This window comes from Salmo salar, chromosome ssa02 (genome assembly GCF_905237065.1).
Source record: "Salmo salar chromosome ssa02, Ssal_v3.1, whole genome shotgun sequence".
Taxonomy (NCBI): domain Eukaryota; kingdom Metazoa; phylum Chordata; class Actinopteri; order Salmoniformes; family Salmonidae; genus Salmo; species Salmo salar.
In genome coordinates, this window is record NC_059443.1 from 68,523,337 (window position 1) to 68,539,221 (window position 15,885).

General features: G+C 43.9%; 1 long non-coding RNA gene across 1 annotated transcript; it reads left to right on the top strand.

Moving 5' to 3' along the window:
* The first annotated feature begins 5,255 nt into the window (after window positions 1-5,255).
* On the top strand, window positions 5,256-8,579 carry LOC123730805 (uncharacterized). Its single transcript, XR_006762239.1, has 6 exons — window positions 5,256-5,292; window positions 6,012-6,085; window positions 6,912-6,966; window positions 7,718-7,750; window positions 7,899-8,021; window positions 8,304-8,579. It is a non-coding gene; the product is annotated as an uncharacterized lncRNA (long non-coding RNA).
* The last annotated feature ends 7,306 nt before the right edge of the window (window positions 8,580-15,885 follow it).

Below are 15,885 nucleotides of genomic sequence, written 5' to 3' on the forward strand. Positions count from 1 at the left end.
TTGTTTCACAAAGCGACCTTCCATTCCCCTGTCATAAGCAGTTTTATGGTTCATTTTAATTGATACACGGCCATGGGGTCTTTCATTTTCTCGGCGGACGTCCGTATGGTTTGAGGTACAAACTTTCTGAAGTTCGCTTGGTAAGTCACTGGTAAGCGTAATATCTTGCGTGGAAGTAAACTCACTGGCTGTTTGCAGCCTGGAGCACCTCTCCTCTTGATTGCTCCACTCGCTGTGCGTGGTTGATCTGTATCTTCTGCCCCTGGTTTGTCGTACTTGTTTCGTTAGTGTTACACTACGACTCAGTGTGCATCCATTAGTATGGTGGCTCTTGCTGACACAAACTGTATTTACCTTACACAACTTGCCCACTGGCTTGTACTATGTGTGTGTTGTGAATTGATTTAACATGCTGCTCCCCGCGCCAGGTTCTCTGCTAATTACCCTGCTGGGTTTCTTTCTTGTTCTTTCCCCTGCAGAGTGTAAGAGTATCATGGTGAGCTTTCCACTACGCTGAGACATTAACTTTGGAGTTCCTTAACGAAGTTACTCCATATGGTGCTGTTTTTACTGCTTGGATATTAAACCGGCTAGGTAATATTGCAGTTGGCCTAAAACAAAAAAACAAATAAATCAAATCCATTACTTGGTTGCTGTTTTTTTGTCTGCCTGTTTTTCCCACATGGGTCTTCCCTGTTTCTTTGCAGAGGTACTGGGTAATTTATCCCTCATCAGATTCCTCCATGCGGATCACGACATAGCTCTCCAGGGCATCGGACCTCTGCTCCATGGCCTTGCTGGCTTGGCTGAGCATACGGCTTCCCTTTGTGACAGGTGTGATGGTGGCATCCCCCTGGGCATCCGCATACCTCGTGTATGCACTACCTGGGTTTGAGCCACGCGGAGAGGGCGGTGGAGCGCCCTACTGGATGCCTGTTTTGTGTGGTGTTCTCAGAATGCCTGCGCCTGGTGCGATTGGAGGCCATGCACGAGTGGGTCGGCCAGGCTCGGGCTCAGGCTGGGGACGAGCTCCTTCCCTCAGGAGTGGTGCGGGGGCGAGCTGTTCGTCTTTCTACTGGGTCCAGTACCCCTCCCAGGAAGCGTGGCCGGAGCCACCACAGGCAGAGCCCATCTGTTGCCAGGCCTGGACGGGGGCAGGAGTCGGGACCGCTGGGGCCACCTTGATCAGAGGGCGTCAGGAGGTTGATAGCGTCGATGGCGACGGCAGCTTTTCCCTTTTGGCCAGTGATAGGCTGTTCCTGGAGGACGATGCTGGCACTGCTCACCCCTGTGGGCAGGGCTACCAGGCTGACAGGCCATCAGAAGCCTTCAGCAGGGCTTCATCACAGAGCCTACTCACTCAGGTAGCCACTGCACTGGACATCAAACTGGTGGACAGTGATGACTTTCCATCTGTCCCCATCTCTGCTGAGTTCCGCGAGGCGTTGCAGGAGAGCTGGGCCTCTGCCAGGAGGCTCTCTGACTCACAACAGAGACTGGACCATGGAGTTATGTTGCGGGCGTAGTGTCACTCGGCCTCCGGGAGTACCACACCATGATAGCTGCCATGGTCCTCCCGGACCAGGAGATTATAGAGCGGAACCCGCGACTGAAGCCGGGACCCCCCAGGGTCTTTGATGCAGACTTGAAAGCCACATATGGCTCCCTCTGCTCTCTTTACCATAGCCGCTTTACCAACGTGGCTATGCTACTGAGGTCATGCGGGGTGCAGTATGTCCTCCAATACCTTCTGATAACCAGGCGGCGAATGGCATCTCTGCATGTCTGTCAGACATATCAGTGTGGATGACGGATCACCACCTCAAGCTGAACCTCGGCAAGACGGAGCTGCTCTTCCTCCCGGGGAAGGACTGCCCGTTCCATGATCTCGCCATCACGGTTGACAACTCCCTTGTGTCCTCCTCCCAGAGTGCTAAGAACCTTGGCGTGATCCTGGACAACACCCTGTCGTTCTCCACTAACATCAAGGCGGTGACCCGATCCTGTAGGTTCATGCTCTACAACATTCGCAGAGTACGACCCTGCCTCACACAGGAAGCGGCGCAGGTCCTAATCCAGGCACTTGTCATCTCCCGTCTGGATTACTGCAACTCGCTGTTGGCTGGGCTCCCTGCCTGTGCCATTAAACCCCTACAACTCATCCAGAACGCCGCAGCCCGTCTGGTGTTCAACCTTCCCAAGTTCTCTCACGTCACCCCGCTCCTCGGCTCTCTCCACTGGATTCCAGTTGAAGCTCGCATCCGCTACAAGACCATGGTGATTGCCTACGGAGCTGTGAAGGGAACGGCACCTCTGCGTTCATCCACCTCTGGCCTGCTGGCCCCCCTACCTCTGAGGAAGCACAGTTCCCGCTCAGCCCAGTCAAAACTGTTCGCTGCTCTGGCACCCCAATGGTGGAACAAGCTCCCTCACGACGCCAGGACAGCGGAGTCAATCACCACCTTCCGGATACACCTGAAACCCCACCTCTTTAAGGAATACCTAGGATAGGATAAAGTAATCCTTCTAACCCTCCCCCCCCCCTTAAAAGATTTAGATGCACTATTGTAAAGTGGTTGTTCCACTGGATATCATAAGGTGAATGCACCAATTTGTAAGTCGCTCTGGATAAGAGCGTCTGCTAAATGACTTAAATGTAAATGTAAATGTAAATACCTGCAGTCTCACTTGGATGAGGGCTTTGCAGCCTCTACACTGAGAGGGTATTTGGCCGCTATATCTGCCTGCCATGTGGCGTGGATGGACAGGCCAGTGGGGTGCCATCCCTTGGTCTCCAGGTTTATGAAGGGGGTTCGTCGCCTGCGCCCAGCTAGGACGCTCTCAATGGCGAGCTGGGATTTGGATGTGGTCTTGGCAGCTTTGGCAAAGCCGCCTTTCGAACCGTTGGAGTCTGCCTCCCTGAAACACCTCTCTACGAAGGTGGATTTTGTGGTACAAATTACTTCTATGAAGGGGGTGGGTGAGCTCCATGATGAGGGTGGGTGAGCTCCATGCTCTTTCAGTAAGTTCTGAGTGCTACCGGATGGACCCCGGTGGGAGGAGAATATCTCTTCGCCCCAACTCTTCATTCCTTCCGAAAGTTCTGTCAGACAGGCATGTGAACATCCCTTTTATCCTGTCTGCTTACAACCCCCCGGGAGTGGCGGAAGAGTCTGGCCCTCCCTCCTGCATGCTGTGCCCTGCACGGGCACTGGCTGCCTATGTGGAGTGGACACGGGCAGTGAGAACAACAGACCAGCTCTCTGCTATGGTGAGACAGTCCTGGGGGCTGGGTTATCAAAGCAGAGGCTCTCTCACTGGATCATGGACACAATTACGACAGCATACTTCCTGGCTGGCAGGCCAGTGCTGGGATCTGTGGTGGCACAGTCAACAAGAGGTGTGGCTGTATCCTGGGCTCTACTGAGAGGAGTGCCCCTCGCTGATATCGTTGCTGCTGCCAGCTGGGCTTCCTCTTGCACCTTTGCTAGGTACTATTGGGTAAATGTGGCACCTTCCTCTGCAGTTGCTTCAGTGATCCTGGGCATCACCTCCCCTTCCGGGGACTGTGCCGGGACCCACCTTCCACATTGACGGCCCCTGAGTCTCGGTCCCGCTGGGACTTCGCCGCTTGCTGGCCGGGTCCCTCAAGCACCGACTAAATCTGGTACGGGTATACCAATATATTGGAGTGATCCAATATAGTGAAACATAACGAAGGTTACGTATGTAACCACGGTTATGTGAGCTTTATGGATCACTCCAATCCTCTACGGTGCTAGAGGCACCTCAAAAATGATGTAGAGAACGTGTGTCGCGGCCATGGGTTTTATATTTGGGGGCGGACCCCAGCCATGACACAGGTGTACACGGGAGTTAATCTGTAAGTCCTCACCTTGGATGTATCCCTCCGCCGCAGAGTGATACCAATATATTGGACATATCCATATAGCTCACATAACCATGGTAACATACGTAACCTTTGTTTTGTTGTTTTCAGTAGTCCCCTGTTACTGTCAACCCTGTTACTTTATTTGGCACATAGTATAGTAACATTTTAATTCAATGTCTTGAGATAATAAACATGTTTTCCTAAGTTGAACATGTGCTCTTTATGACAGAAAACCATTACAATGAGCCTGTCCTCCTATATCTCTGCCCACAAGCCTCCTCTGGGGGAAAGAAGGACAGGGGACAGTGGGGTGACCATCTACCAACTACCAACTCCTGTCCAGGAGAGCTACTGCTGTGCAGGCTTTAGTTCCAGCCCTGCAGTACACATTAGATTCAGCCTGCACACTCCTGGCATGTCTTAAATTAGGTAGGCCGCAATACACACATTTAGATATATCACAGGGTAAATGTATTGTGTGTGGACATGTATACTGCTGTATTGCCAATACATACTATTCATATGTATTATTATTATCATTAATAATCATTTGTGATTTCTGAGAATGTGTTTGTTTATTTATTTATACTTCATTTTGGGCTCCCGAGTGGCACAGCGGCACTGCATCTCAGTGCTTGAGGCGTCACTACAGACAGCCTGGTTCGAATGCAGGCTGTATCACAACCGGCCATAATTTTGAGTCCCATAGGGCGGCGCACAATTGGCCCAGCGTCGTCCGTGTTTGGCCGGTGTAAGCTGTCATTGTAAATAAGAATTTGCTCTTAACTTACTTGCCTAGTTAAATAAAGGTTAAATAAAAATATTTTAAAAATTCACCATAGTTGGCCCATAAGCAATGTCTCCCAGTGTAGATCTCCCATTTGGACCAGATCTGGCCTGTCTAATGCTTCACATTGCCAGTGTACAGGTAACTGCCAAAATAAAGGAAACACTTCAGTAAATAAGGGATACAAAGTATATTGAAGGCAGGTGCTTCCACCCAGGTGTGGTTCCTGAGTTAATTGAGCAATTTTGGCTACACTCTTAGAATAGTGGACCACAATGGAAACAAGTCTTTGACTTTTTGTGAGTATAATCTTCGTCAATGTATTGGTTGCCTGGTGTGTCTTCTTTATGTATTTTAAATTGTCAAATTACTATTATAAAAAATATATGATAGAGCAATCTGATGCCCATCTGGAAACTCGATAATGTGTTGCGTAACCATTAGTTACAATGCAACATCTGCAATGTATTCGGCCTGGAACCTTCTAGTACCATGTCTTAATGAGGAAGGAAATGACATAAGCCCTGACTACATTTAATATGTATACCACATACTTAGTTCCTGTTTCCATACTGCCAGTAAGTTGTCTTACAAAACCTCTCCACTTCACTCTGTAAGTACACTTGATGATATCTTATAATATAGTGTTTGATAGTATGTTTTTAGTGATGAACAATACACTGAGTGTACAAAACATTAGGAGCACCTGCTGTTTCCATGACATAGACTGACCAGGTGAATCCAGGTGTCACTTGTGAAATCCACTTCAATAAGTGTAGATGAAGGGGAGGAGACGGGTTAGAGAAGGATTTTTAAGTCTTGAAATAATTGAGACATGGATTGTGTGTGTTTGCCATTCAGAGGGGGTATGGTAGTAGGTGCCAGGCTCACCGGTTTGTGTCAAGAACTGCAATGCTGCTGGGTTTTTCCTGCTCAACAGTTTCCTGTGTGTATCAAGAATGGTCCACCATCCAAAGGACATCCAGCAAACTTGACACAACTCTGGGAAGCATTGGCGTCAACATGGGCCAGCATCCCTGTGGAACGCGTTCGAACACCTTGTAGAGTCCATGCCCCGACAAATTGAGGCTGTTCTGAGGGCAAAAGGTGGTGCAACTCAATATTAGGAAGGTGTTCCTAATGTTTTGTACACTGTGTATATTCTGTTAATAATTGATCTCAATGCTACAGTCAGGATTGTAAGAATTAAATGGATTTGAAGCAATAAATGAATAATTATGTGTATACAGTGCTATGGACAGATCTTACCTCATTTGATGTATAAGGTGTAGTAATTCACCAGCTATAGTTGACTACCTTCATGTTGCTAAGGCTGTAGGGTGGGAGATGCAACAACCGCCTTGAGAACAGCACGAAGTGTGTTGGTGGTCTTTCTCTGGTCTGTGGTAGGTATGGTCTCATTCATAACTTTTCAGTAATCATATTTCTCCTATCCTTTGCTATCCAATGTATAGACATTTACAAATTGCTATATAACAATTCACAATAAGTAGCTTCCGAAGGTTTTTCCTGGTGTGCATTGTTCATTTCCTTGTTCATATTCATAGCTGTCCCAAGCAGAACAAATATATTTAAATATACTTAAATTAATATATTTTATTACATTTAAGTATGTCTGTGACAAATATACCTAAGTATATTTAAAATGATCTAAATTGGAGCAATTTTAAAGAAATAAATTACATGTATTTTATTTGCATTATGTATATTAAATACATTTAAATGATCTATTTTGGCACACATTGGCACACATTTTTTGTACTTCAGTATATTCTTAGTATATTAGATAAAGAGCAAAACAAGTACTTTGAATACACCTTAATCAACCCCTGTGTGTTTCAATGGCATAGGCTTAAAGGTAATTCAACACATCAGGTATCCACTTCCTGTCAGAAAATGTCTCAGGGTTTTGCCTGCCAAATGAGTTCTGTTATACTCACAGACACCATTCAAACAGTTTTAGAAACTTTAGGGTGTTTTCTATCCATATATAATAAGTATATGCATATTCTAGTTACTGGGTAGGATTAGTAACCAGATTAAATCGGGTACGTTTTTTTATCCAGCCGTGAAAATACTGCCCCCTAGCCCCAACAGGTTAACAAGAAATTTGGAATGGTTGAAAAGCGAGTTTTAATGACTCCAACCTAAGTGTATGTAAACTTCTGACTTCAACTGTACATGTATTTAGATGTCTTTATATTTTTTCAGTCGTGGCAAGAAAGGAGATACATGGACAGCATATCTAAACCTGAGTCGAGTAAAGGTAAGGAGGGTTCACCTAGGGAGCTCCTACATTGGCGGCACGTAGCCTAATGGTTAGAGCATTGGGCCAGTAACTGAAAGGTAACTGGATTGAATCCCCGAGCTGGCAACATAAAAATCTGTCGTTCTGCCACGGAGCAAAGAAGTTAACCCACTATACCCTGAGAGCTGAAGACGTGGATGTTGATTACGGCAGCCCCCTGCACCTCTCTGATTCAGAGGGGTTGGGTTAAGTGTGGAAGACACATTTCAGTTGAAGGCATTCAGTTGTACAACTGACTAGGTATTTCCCAACACCTCTGAATCAGAGAGGTGCGGGGGGCTGCCTTAATCAACATATTCGGCACCCGGGGAACAGTGGGTTAACTGCTTTGCTCCAGGGCAGAACAAAATATTTTTACCTTGTCAGCTCGGGGATTCAATCCATCAATCTTTTGTTTACTGGCCCAATACTCTAACCACTAGGCTACCAAACTCATCATTTCAAATGCATCTATAACATCTGATACAAGTATTCTATATGTATTAGGTACTACTACGGTGGTAGCAGGTGACCCCTCCTTTAATAATCAGATTTCATAAATGTACAGGGTCCATTTTGACCCAAGACAACAATCCAGACTAAGAATTTACCAAAGGTCAGATCATAATGAATACTAGTATTATATGGACAGAGTCAATATGATCCCAGATCAGCACTCCTACTCTGATGGTGAATTCTCTCTCTCCGATAATCCTTTCTATAATTTCAGATTGACCCCCTGATCTATGATTCGTAGATGTGGGTGAGTGGACTTGCAGATCTGGGACTAGCCTAGCAACAGCATCTCTTCTCAACTATTGGCAAGGATTTATTTGACATCCAATCATCATGAGAGATGCTTTATTCTGCATTAAACACTTCTATTGTGGTCCCTCCTCAATATATTACAGGAGAGGTGAGCACCTATCAGTTCCTGCTGCTGTCCTTCACCCCTCAGTGCAGACTTCTGACCATCGCTTAGGCCAGGAAGAAGTCAGCCAAGTTCATCGCCATGCAACGCACTACTGATTGAGGTAGACTGTAGTTTGAATAGCAACTGACTGACTGACAGGCAGGCAGACACACACACACTCACATTTGACCTTTCTAAATGTAACGTAATAATCGTCAGAAGACGTACAATAGAGAATGATTATATTCCTTCAGGGGACAGAGCTGTAAGGGAGCTGTTGCATGTTTGAAAATGTAGAGAAGTTAATTCTTGAAAACATTATTTTCTATATTAGTTTAGGGTTTATCAAATCCTGACCTGAAGTGTGCCTTTCAACTAATCTATTTTGTTTTCCAACCCTCAGGAGACCATGAGAAGGGAGTAGGCCACCTGACCAACACCATTGCTGTGTGTGGTTAAAACCTCTCTAGGCTAGGCGTGCCGCTAGCGACCCACCTCGACAACATCCGGTGAAATTGCAGAGCGCCAAATTCAAATGACAGAAATAGTCATAACAAACATTCATAAAAATACAAGTGTTATATATCGACATAAAGATTAACTTCTTCTTAATCCAGCCGCTTTGTCAGATTTCAAAAAGGCTTTACGGCGAAAGCATACCATGCGATTATCTGAAGACAGCGCCCCGCTTACAAAAGCATACAAACATTTTCCAACCAAGTAGAGGAGTCACGAAAGTCAGAAATAGCGATAAATGAATCACTTACCTATGAAGATCTTCATCTGGTTGCAATCACAAGGGTCCCAGCAACATAACAAATGGTCATTTTGTTCAATAAAGTCCCTTTTCATATACCAAAAACTCTGTTTTGTTGGCGCGTTTTATTCAGTAATCCACTGGCTCAAAGGTGGTCAAAACATGCAGACGAATAGATCATAATAGTACCGGTAAAGTTTGTCGAAACATGTCAAATGATGTTTATAATTAATCCACAGGTTGTCAATTGTCTAAATAATCGATAATATTTCAACTGGACAATAGCGTATTCAATAGAAAGGAAAAACAACGAAGGGCGCACACAAAGTCACGTGCACAAACCAGTACTGCATGATTCCCCAGTCCCCTGACAGAAAGGTCTCATTCTTCTTCATTTTTCAGAAAACAAGCCTGAAACAATGTCTAAAGACTGGTGACATCTAGTGGAAGCCATAGGAACTGCAATTTGGGCCCTAACCCATTAGATAATCAATAGGCTTTCAATGAAAAACCACTCACATCAAAAAATCCCACTTCCTGGATGGATTTTTCTCAGGTTTTCACCTGCCATATCAATTCTGTTATACTCACAGACATTATTTTAACAGTTTTGGAAACTTTAGAGTGTTTTCTATCCATGCATATGCATATCCTAGCTTCTGTGCCTGAGTAACAGGCAGTTTACATTGGGCACCTCATTCATCCAAACTTCCCGATACTGCCCCCTATCCCAAGGTTAAGTTTGCTGATGACACAAATAGTCTGATCACCGACAATGACGAAACAGCCTATAGGGTGGAGGTCAGAGAACTGGCAGTGTGGTGCCAGGACAACAACCTCTCCCTCAGTGTGAGCAAGACAAAGGAACTGATCGTGGACTACAGGAAAAGGTGGGCCGAACAGGCCCCCATTAACATCGACGGGGCTGTAGTGGAGCGGGTCGAGAGTTTCAAGTTCCTTGGTGTCCACATCACCAACGAACTATCATGGTCCAAACACACTAAGACAGTCATGAAGAGGGCACAACAAAACCTTTTCCCCCTCAGGAGACTTAAAAGATTTGGCATGGGTCCCCAGATCCTCAAAAAGTTATACAGCTGCACCATCGAGAGCATCCTGACCGGTTGCACCACCGCCTGGTATGGCAACTGCTCGGCATCTGACCATACAGAGGGTAATGCGTACGGCCCAGTATATCACTGGGGCCAAGCTTCATGCCATCCAGGACCTATATAATAGGCGGTGTCAGAGAAAAGCCCATAAAATTGTCAGAGACTACAGTCACCCAAGTCATAGACTGTTTTCTCTGCTACCGCACGGCAAGCAGTACCAGAGCGCTACCGGAGATGGTGTTAAGGACCAAAAGGCTCCAAGCCATAAGACTGCTGAACAATTAATCAAATGCCCACTGGACTATTTACATTGACAACCCTCTCCCCTCCATTTGTTTTGTACTCGCTGTTTATTATCTATGCATAGTCACTTCACCCCTACCTACATGTACAAATGAGGTGCAATAGTGATACTAAATGCAGTAGACTATGAAAAGGACATTCTGAGACAACTTAGTGATGATGAATTTTACAAAAGACTCCCAAAGGACCCTACTAATCAATTCAAGTCTCTGATCCATGATAAATTGTAAAAATTGTTGAATGAAGTGGAAATTACAAAGACAGAATATGAGCATATGAAAGTTGACTGCCCAACCACACCTGTAATATACACTCTACCCAAAATTCACAAGAGCATGACACCACCTATACCAGGCAGGCCCATTGTGAGTAGTAATGGATCTCTGACAGAGAATATCTCTACCTTTGTAGACCATTTTGTGAGACCCTGGGTGATCTCCCTCCCCACGTATACTAGAGACTCTATTGATTTGATCAATTTTTACAAATCTGTTGTCCATATACCTGAAAATTCTATTCTGTGTACTTTTGATGTTACCAGTCTATATACTAACATCCCCCATCAGGGCAGTCTAGAGGCCCTCATGTTCTACCTCAATAAACGTCCTCCTAATGCTCTACCCAGCACCAATTGTATTGTGGACTTGGCTGAACTGGCACTACCCTCCAACTATTTTCTCTTCAGAGGAGACTTCTTCCTCCAGACCAAAGGGACAGCGATGGGGAGCACTATGGCTCCTAATTATACTAACCTATATCTAGGAATGTTTGAAAAACAGGTGGTGCTGAATTCAGACCTTAACCCTTTTCTCTCCAATATTCTCCTAATTTGGAGATATTTGGATGACATTTTCTTGATCTATACAGGCACCCAGGAAGAACTTTTGGAAATCCATGCTTATCTTAACTTTATGAATGAACACCTTCACTTCACCATTAACCTCTGGACGGGCTGACATCCAGTTTTAAAATCCTATCGCCATTTGCATAACAATTTTTTATTTTTTTTAAATTCTTCCAAATATAGGACTATTTTATATCGTTTTATAGATACACCTCTCCTGAATCGAACCACGTTGTCCGATTTCAAAAAGGCTTTACAGCAAAAGCAAAACATTAGATTATGTTAGAGGAGTATATCGTAAAAGTAGCCACATAGCCATTTTCCGACCAACCACATGCATCACAAATAACCCAAAAACAGCTAAATGCAGCACTAACCTTTGACAATCTTCATCAGATGACACTCCTAGGACATCATGTTATACAATACATGCATTCTTTTGTTCGATAAAGTTCATATTTATATATAAAAACAGCATTTTACATCGGCGCGTGACGTTGACTATTTTCCCTCAAATGCGTCCGGTGAAACAGCGCTACAATTTACTAAATTACTATTCGAAAACATTTTTAAAATGTAATATTGTCATTCTAAGATTTATAGATTAGCATCTCTTGAAAGCACCTGCAATGCCAGATTTAAAAAGAACTTTACTGGGTAATCACACTTTGCGATAAAAGGGGATGCGATACTCAGAAAAATAGGCAAGCAATACAGGTCAGCGCCATCTTGGAACAATCGCATATCAAATATAGTCTTGTATACAATTGTCAATAATCCCTTACCTTTGATTATATTCATCAGAAGGCACTTCCAGGAATCCCAGGTCCACAACAAATGTATTTTCGTTCGAAAAAGTTAATCCTTTATGTCTTCTTGTTAGCACGTTCTGAAGGCTGCACCAAAAGTACCGTCGTGCGCGGGACTCCTCTCTTACCAAAATGGATTATTTTTTTTATTTAAGTTCGTTCAAACATGTCAAACGTTGTACAACATAAATCTTTAGGGCCTTTTTCAACCAGAGCTCCAATAACATTCAAGGGGGACGATTGCATTGTCTTTCAAAACGTTTCGAAAGGGGAGGGTAGCCAGGGGCGCCGGCGTCATAATTGGTGATGGCCCTCCCCATGTGACCACGTTCCACAGACTCTCATTCTGTCAGTTTTCACAGTAGAAGGATCAAACCACTTTGTAAGACTGGGGACATCTAGTGGAAGCAATAGGAAGTGCTCAATGAACCATATCTCACGGTGTGATTTATAGGCAAAGTGATGAAGTTGAGTCCGCAATTCAGAATTCCACATCCTGTTACGATCTGTCTCGGGGTTTTGACTGCCATATGAGTTCTGTTATACTCAGACACCATTCAAACAGTTTTAGAAACTTTAGGGTGTTTTCTATCCACAAGTATTAATTATATGCATATCCTAGCTTCTGAGTTTGAGTAGGAGGCCGTTTAAAATGAGCACGAATTTATTTCAAAAATCGCTGTAGCGCCCCCTATCCTAGGCGACCGTCAAGAGGTTTTAACTATGACCTATCACAAATCAGTTTTCTTGATGGGATGGTTATTAAGGACAAACATCCCTACAGATCTCTATAGGAAACCTACGGACAGGAATACCCTCCTTAGAGGTGACAGCTTTCATCCACGTCCACTTATTAAAAGTCTACCTATCAGCCAATTCAGTCGTATCAGAAGAATATGCAGCTCTGATGCTGCTTATCAGAGACAGACCACGGACCTCACACAAAGATTAAGGAAAGGGGGGTACAAAGACAATTGGGTAAAACATGCCAATGATCGTTTTGAAGGACTAACACAGTTGGAAAGCTTAAAACCAAGAGAAAAAGAAAAAGCAGAACATGTCCCATCATGCTTTACCCAATTCTCACCATTGGGGAAGGCATTTAAGGACATATAAGGAAGCACTGGTACATTATTGATACTGACCCACAATTGAAACCCATTTTTAAATATCCTCCACGTATGGTTTTTAAAAGACCCCCAAACATGAGAGATACTGTGGTTAAATCTGATTACCCACCAGAGAAAAGGGAAAAAAATTTGGACAAGGTTCCGGAGAGTAATTACAAATGTGGCCGATGTGCTCAATGCAGCTTCACGTACAAATGCAACTCATTTACACACCCCTGCACAGGACAAAGATTTAAGATCAAGGGCCTGATTACCTTCATGTCCACCAATGTTATTTACATGTTGACATGTCCTTGTGGTCTGTCTTACATAGGGAAAACCCATAGAAGCCTTAAGACACGGATCAGTGAGCACCGCAGCAATATACGGACAGGTGAGACAAAAAATCCGGTTGCTGCTCATTTTGTACAAGCTGGACATCCTTTTAGTTCTCTGAGATACATTGGAATAGAAATGGTGAAGATGTCCTGCAGGGGAGGGGACATTGAGAGGAAACTTCTTCAAAGGGAATCTTTCTGGATCCACAGGCTCAACACATGGTCTCCTCTTGGCCTTAAAGAGGAGCTTGACTTGAAAACGTTTTTATAGTTTCAATAATTCTAAATTGTGTTTTTTTTTATCCTAATTGAATTTTGAATGTGTATGTATATTACTATAAATATTTATGACATTCTCTGTGTATGATCATATATTTTGATACATTGAATGTTAATATTGTGAAACTGTTATACATTTTTAACTCCTGTTTCAGGAAGTGATGTTACAGAGTACTGCCCCTATATATAGGACCTTCCACGCCCACCTGGGATATGGATGCCTGTTGAAGACCTAAGGGTCGAAATGTAAATAAATATCACCTGGGAGCATGAGCAGCAGTGTGCGGCGTTTTCCTTTCTTTTTTCCAAATGTTTTATTTCTACAATTTCCAAAAGAACCAAACAAAAACATATTTACTTTTTTACGACACGTGTTTGTGCCGTCATGTGTATTAGTAGCACAATTTCTAACCTATTTGCATTATTTTTCACTTGTATACTAACTTCTCTATTGATGTTGTTTTTAAGTTTTCACAGACTTTTCTTAGTGGATGTACAATCGGCGCAAATTGAATTATGGGGAGTTTCAGGCCCCGGAGTGAACATAATTGCACACTCGTAATGCTGACTAAAAATAAGGGCTGAGGGGCTTACATTGCAAACTTCCCTTGCTTGGCAAATCATTTGGATCACCCCCCAAGATGGCGACGGGGGTTCCCCCAAGGGCATAAGGTGAGGGTAAGTGGGGAAGGGTGTGTCTTTTAAGTGTTTGGGCCGCAGCCTTGGTATTCTCTGAACCAGCTTCATGAGGTAGTCACCTGGAATGTATTTCAATGAACAGGTGTGCCTTGTTAAGAGTTAATTTGTGGAATTTCTTCCCTTCTTAATGCGTTTGCGCCAATCAGTTGTGTTGTGACAAGGTAGGGTGGTATGCAGAAGATAGCTCTACTCGGTAAAAGACCAAGTCCATATTATGGCGAGAACTGCTCAACTAAGGAAAGACAAACGACAGTCCATCATTAATTTAAGACATGAAGGTCAGTCAATACGGAAAATGTCAAGATCTTTGAAAGTTTTTTCAAGTGCAGTCGCAAAAACCATCAAGCGTTATGATGAAACTGGCTCTCATGACCGCCACAGGAAAGGAAGACCAAGAGTTACCTCTGCTGCAGAGGATAAGTTCATTAGAGTAACCAGCCTCACAAATTGCAGCCCAAATAAATGTTTCACAGACTTCAAGCAACATCTCAACATCAACTGTTCAGAGGAGATTGCGTGAATCAGGCCTTCATGGTCGAATTGCTGCAAAGACACCATTACTAAAGGACACCAATAAGAAGAAGAGACTTGCTTGGGCCAAGAAACACAAGCAATGGACATTAGACCGGTTGAAATCTGAGATTTTGGTGAACGGATTATCTCCGCATGTGTGGTTCCCACCGTGAAGCATGGAGGATGTGTGATGGTGTGGGGGTGCTTTGCTGGTGACACTGTCTGTGATTTATTTAGAATTCAAGGCACACTTAACCAGCATGGCTACCATAGCATTCTGCAGCGATACGCCATCCCATCTGGTTTGCGCTTAGTGGGACTATCATTTGTTTTTCAACAGGACAATGACCCAATACACCTCCAGGCTCTGTAAGGGCTATTTGACCAAGAAGCAGAGTGATGGAGTGCTGCATCAGATGACCTGGCCTACACAATCGCCTGACCTCAACCCAATTGAGATGGTTTGGGATGAGGTGGACTGCAGAGTGAAGGGAAAGTAGCCAACAAGTGCTCAGCATATGTGGGAACGCCTACAAGACTGTTGGAAAACTATTCTAGGTGAAGCTGGTTGAGAGAATACCAAGAGTGTGCAAAGCTGTTATCAAGGCAAACGGTGGCTACTTTGAAGAATCTATAAAGAAAAACCCTTGAATAAGTAGGTGTGTCCAAACTTTTAACTGGTACTGTTCATAAAATGTACTTAACAAACTATAGTTTTGGCAAGTTGGTTAAGACATCTACTTTGTGCATGACGCAATTAATTTTTTCAACAATTGTTTACAGACAGATTATTTCACTTATAATTAAATTCCAGTGAGTCAGAAGTTTACATACACTGAGTTGACTGTGCCTTTACACAGCTTGGAAAATTCCAGAAAATGATGTCATGGCTTTAGAAGCTTCTGATAGGCTAATTGACATAATTTGTGTCAATTGGAGGTGTACCTGTGGATGTATTTCAAGGCCTACCTTCAAACTCAGTGCCTCTTTGCTTGACATCATGGGAAAATCTAAAGAAATCAGCCAAGAACTCAGAAAAACATTGTAGACCTCCACAAGTCTGGTTCATCCTTGGGAGCAATTTCCAAACATCTGAAGGTACCACGTTCACCTGTACAAACACTAGTACGCAAGTATAAACACCATGGGACCATGCAACCGTCATACCGCTCAGGAAGGAGATGCGTTCTGTCTCCTAGAGATGAACGTATTTGGTGCGAGA